Genomic DNA, 5,564 nt, shown 5'->3' with positions numbered 1-5,564 from the left:
GCTCCAAGGTTCTGGGCCTATGGAGAACATCACCTCCCATCTCTGAGTCACCAAAACCGTGTGCTGTGGCTCTGGTTACCTCAAATCTTTAATATTATTTGAAACTTCACCCAGCTACAGCAAAGTAAGGGGGAAATCTGGAAGCCACTCCAGCCCTGCACCTTTTCTCCACAGAACTGAGTTTTCTCCCCAGAATGAAACACTCAGGGGTGCGTGGGAGGGCCGGAGGCTCCACTGAACGGACCGACCAGAGGCAAAGCAGAGAGAGACCCCCGGGCCGGGCCGTACCTGCTCCGGGCGGCAGGTCCAGCGCTCCCAGGAATCCCGGCTGCTCCCGGCGGGATTCCCCCCGGGAAGGCGGCTCCGCGCGGGCCGCCGCGCCCTGACAAGCGCTAATCAACCTCAGCCGTGTAATTGATTCTAATGAGCTCGGCTCTGGCTCTGGAGCCGCACTCACGATCGCCCGAAGTCGGCGGTCCGGCTACCGGCCCGCGCCTCCCTGCCCGCAGCCCCGGCCCGCCGGATCTCTGTCAGCCGCCCCTTTAACCTTCTCCTCCCGCCACAATTAATTGAGATATCTTTTACACTTGATGTGTTGTAAAATTAATGCCTAATTTATGTAATTAGTCAATTAACTGTAATTCTAGCATATGGTGCCAAATGCCCAGAAGGTGTTCTTGTTTCCCAGGTACTTATTTTGATGTCATGAAATGCAGCTAATTAATTTTACATGCATATTAATTTCGGATCTATTTAGCGGCTCCCTTTGTGAAGGCAGATTTAATATTTGTCTTTCTAACCTTTTTGGGCAAATTCCGCGCTCGGTGTTGAAATGGAGGTGACTTTTAAAACACATTTCCATCGGTCTCCCTTTCCTCTGCGGAGCCTCTGCTGACACCGGGTCGATCTCTCCTGTGTGAAGATGCACAAGGGCTGATTATCTATAGCTTCCCGCACATCTATAACTGTCGCAAGATACGGCTATTGAATTTAAATCCGATTAATATTTAATATTAAACATTTCTGAGGGAATTTTTGTTTGTTTTTTGCAAAGCACAATATCCCACGGACATTTTTTTTTAAATAGCTGCTCTTAATACAATGCTCCTTGGAAAAATTATGAGAATTGAATTATCGCCTAATTAGAAAATGAGCGTAATCCTGATCGCTGGCTTCTGATGTTCGCAGTTCTCCTGACTGCGCTGAGAAACTGCACTTCGCCTCTCCCGGCCCCGGGAAGCGCTCCCGCTCCTCCCAGCAAACCGTTAAGGTTCCACTTCTGTCCCTGTCGGAAAGCGATCGCGTTTGATTTTGTCCATAATACTGGGAAAGATGAGATTATGCCTCTTCTTTCTGCAGTTTGTGCAGAGATTAAGGGGTTAATCGCATCGCGGGCTTTCCCGCTCCCCAGATGCTGAGAGAAGATTTAAGTAGAAAAAGAGATGAAACCCGTAGTCTACGCCTCAAATTCCCAGCGATACCCTTTTCCCTTTGCCGCAGCAGCACTAATTGCCGCATTACGCTCATCTCTGGGGTGAGGGGAGGTACAAACGCGCCTGGCTGAGGGTGCGGGACTCCGCGCGGTGGGGCGGGCGCGCTCCCGCTGCCCGGACCTCTCCAGCCCCGGGGAAAGGCTTTCCTGCGGAGCGGCAGGACGGGACTTGGCTCTTTGAGCCTCTACGCGAGTGCTGTGGCGTCATAAAACTTTTTATTCCCCTTTCTGGATAAATTAATGAGCAATTTAATTAATAAAATCAGAGAGTAGCGTAAGTGCTATGATAATGAAGTTAAATGAGCGCGCAGTAAAATATTCACTAATCCAGCACATTGGCAAATGCCCCCTTAATTCTGCTTAGCACTAAAAGGGTTTTGAGCACCATAATGAGATTCCTCTGTCTGCTAATTAATTGACACTCTCCTGAATATTCATATGTGCTAGCACCAATACGTTCCTAATTGCACCGTGGAATGGATCTCAGAGGAAAGTAAATCGCCATAGACTTAATTAAAATAATGTATGCCAGATCCAGCTCGCTGAAGACGAGACATTTGCCATCAAGCAGTGTAAGAAAGTGGCACCTGGTTTGTAGCGAAAAATGAGGAGAAAATCTTTATCCCTCCCAAGGTGAAGTCAGCAGGGGCTGCGAAGCGCCAGGCTGAGATCTGGAAGCGAGAGAGCTTCGCCTTCCACCGCCGCGGCCAGTGCGCGACCCGCGGAGCCCGATCGCGTTCGGGGGAGGAACCGCAGCTCGAAGGGGGGAGCGGGCTCTGCACGGCGAGGTGGGAGAAATCTGGTCAGGGATGCCCTCTACAGAAGCGTTCAGGGAAAACCGTTTGTCTCCGGCGAGGGAGAGGAGGAGGGGGAGGCAGCGAAGGAGGGAGGGAGCAGCCACATTTGTAAACTTTTCCTTGAGGGGAATCCGGTGCCTTTGAAGCTCAGTCTCTGAATGGATTGTTCTTTGCACCTCCAGACTAATACTGTGAGCTAATATTGTACATTTAAATTGTTCTGCTGTTAAAAGCGTGGCAAGTTGCGCTGAGAAATGAGTGCCTGGCGCTGCCTGGCCGCGGCCTCCATCCCGCGCAGGGGGAGCGGAGGGGGCCGCGCCCCGGGCTCGCTGGGCGGGCTGCGCCCAGGCCCGCATCCCCCGCTGCCGCTGCAAAGCGCACGTAAAGCGCTTTGCTAGGTCTTTTCCTTCCCTACCAGCTCAGGAAACGAAAAGGAAAGCTGGTTTCTTGGAAAAGACGGCTTTTAAAAAAATCACCACAGGTTAGAAACTAAAAAGAGTTTATTTGAAGACATACAAATGCATATTTATTATACACATGTAGGCATTAACAATGTAAATTACACCGCCAGCACTTGCTGGTTGTTTATTCATTAGATCTTTAGAAAATCTACATTGCCTGCAGATAGCGGGATGATAATGTGCGATACACAAGCAGTTTACCCAGGCAGCTCCGCCCGGCTCCGCGCGGGGCTCCAACAGGTCCGCGGGGCTCCGCGCCGGCCACGGGTCCCTCTCGCTACCGGGGGCGCTTCTTACGAGTGTGATTCTACCTTGACGAGAAAACGGCCGTGCCCACTGAAACCGCCTCACCCAAAATACAGCGCGAGGGTTTTACGGGTCGTGGCTCAAGAGGGAGCGAACTTAGGTGGAAACACCTCCTAGCAGAAGAAATACGAAGGGGCTCCCCTGAATGACAGCGCAGGCATCTCGCTCTCACAGCTCTAAAAGCTCTGCCGTTCGCAATACCTTTTATTCCCATGTAAAATCTTTCCTCGCCAAAAGGAGTAAAAATCCTCTATCAAATTCTATCCTCTTCGGCTGATCGAATGCTGTGTGACTACCGTATCTCTCGATAATAAAGACAGAGAAAAATATATGGGAAGAAATCGCTGCGGGGAAATCTTTTCTAAAGTTAGATCCAAAGAATCTCTTCCAGGAATGAAATATTAAAGAAGGTTAATATGGTTTTTGCTGTAGAGCTGAGGGTTGATGGGAAGACGGGAGCTGTGCGGCCGGGAGCTGAGGGTGGAGGGTGTCAACAGATGCAAGGGAGCGATGGAAGCCGCTGGACTCGGGAAGCGCAGCCAGCGCTTCTCCTGCAGCCGCCGGGCTGCCTGTCACCCCGCCCTGCCCTTCCCTGCGCTGCGGGGCGCGGTGCGGGGCATTCCCCGCAGCCTCGAGCCGGCCCTGCGGACCCCGAGGCGGGCGCTGGACCGGGCCTCGCAGCAAGGGAGGGGGCGGGCAGCCCCCCTGCTTTCCCCGGGGACACAGCCGGGAAGGCGCTGCCCCTTCCCGCGACACGGGCCCGCACTCGCGGTGTTGCGGGGGCCGGGGGCTCGGGCGGTCCCGTCCGTCCCGTCCCGTCCCGTCCCGCCGAGGAGCGGGGGCGGGGAGCGCCGCGCTCGGGAATCGTCCCTTCCCTGGGCAGCTCGGTGGGTGGCAGCGGGGCGGGGGGCGCGGGGAGGGGGCTGCGGCAGGAAGGCAAAGCGCCCACACATCGCACCGCACCCCCACCGCGCTGCGGCAACTCACGGGTCTGTTTGCAAACATGCCCCCCGCCAACAGCGAGAAAAACACGAGCATTCAAAGTTCTGACCCTAATTAAAGCCCGGCTCGTTAAAGACTTCACACAATGCAGGAAAAAGTTTGTCCGAGCCTGAATTCCGCGAGCGGTTATTACCTTTGCTTTTAAAGAGGGGAAATAACCGTAACGTGCGCGCCATTATTCTTGTGGATATGCAATTTAAAATCATCGCCAATTGTCATAAAAACCATTTCACAATGTTTGGCTAAGTAATAACTTAGTCATTTAAAGGTGGTTTTCCGGGCGACACGGACATGCAATTCAAGAAAGATTTACATTGCTTACGGGGTTTGCACCGCCGTTCTGACCGCAGCGGGAACGGGACTCAGTCTAATTTTTTTCTTTCTGATTTTGCACGGAACACCAAGACGAGAGCAGACTGTGGGAGAAAGCGTGAATGGGATGAGCGTGTCTCGGAAATAAAAGCTGATGATAAAAAATAAAGTTTATGAAACGGACGGATTTGGAAAGAAGAGTCCTCGAAAAAAAAAAGAGAGGGAGAAAGAAAAGAAAGAAAGAAAAGAATGAAAAAGGAAAATCAAGTTTGCTCCACCCAGCTATTAACCAAAACACAATACCTTTTTCTGGGTGGTACTGCACAGAAGTTGATTCAGTTTTGACAATGTTGTTTAGCTATCATTTGCTATTTTGAATGAATGGGAGCAATCCCCCTTTTTACAACAGTTGTTTCCTATTATGGAGAGGTGCAGCAGTTGAGGGCAGACATGTGAAAGTGGCTGTTTGATTCCCTTTTTCATCCCCCTGACCCTGCCTTTGTCCCTCCTCACCCTGGGAATGTCACGCCTCACTACTTCACTTTGAGATGCTCTAGAAAGTGGCTTTGTTATTCCCTTTTAGACATACACGAAATTGTTCTCATTCCCCCTGCTGTAAAAGATACTTCAAATTGGGACTCGGTTCACAAGTGCAATGCAATTTGGCTTAGCTCAACCTTTGTTCTGCTTGTACAAATGACCAAACAGTGCACACATTATACAGTTGATCTACTGCTCCCTTTACACCAGAGTTAGCGGCTGGGAGAAAAGCAAGTTAATCCCTTCAATACTAAGGTGGCATTTTCAATATTTCCTACAATGCGAGAAGGAGAAGAGAGGGCAGCTTGAAATGCGACATTTGTTTAAAAGGGAAGATTAAAAAGAAAAAGTTTGCGAGGCCTCCCCTGTTACTTCTCCAAATAAATAAATAAACAAACCAACAAGTCCCAAACGTGTAGATAAATATTCCAGCGCCTCCGGGAAGGCAAGTTTACCACAAAGACAGGCTCTCAGGGCAGTAACGTCGAGACTCGAGCTGGAATCCGCGTCAACAGCGCAGTACTTAACACAGCGCTGGGGACTCACCGCTGCTGCGGGGCCCGAGCCCGCGGCCCGGGCACACCTGTATGGCCCGGGCACACCTGTATGGCCCCGAGTACACCTGTACGGCCCGGGCACACCTGTATGGCCCCG

At 51.5% G+C, this 5,564-nt stretch overlaps 1 long non-coding RNA gene across 1 annotated transcript in view; it reads right to left on the bottom strand.

Annotated features, from left to right (window-relative positions):
* Positions 1-649: 649 nt before the first annotated feature.
* LOC108641171 overlaps positions 650-5,564 on the bottom strand; it is a 9,436-nt gene continuing 4,521 nt past the window's right edge. The window contains exon 3 of the long non-coding RNA XR_001921803.1: positions 650-912. This is a non-coding gene — a long non-coding RNA (uncharacterized LOC108641171). The remainder of the gene's footprint in view (positions 913-5,564) is intronic.

This window comes from Manacus vitellinus, unplaced genomic scaffold (assembly GCF_001715985.3).
Source record: "Manacus vitellinus isolate BGI_N305 unplaced genomic scaffold, ASM171598v3 scaffold_53_pilon, whole genome shotgun sequence".
NCBI classification, from domain to species: Eukaryota; Metazoa; Chordata; class Aves; order Passeriformes; family Pipridae; genus Manacus; species Manacus vitellinus.
The sequence above is the reverse complement of the archived record's forward strand: the minus strand, read 5'-3'. Positions and strand labels throughout refer to the sequence as shown.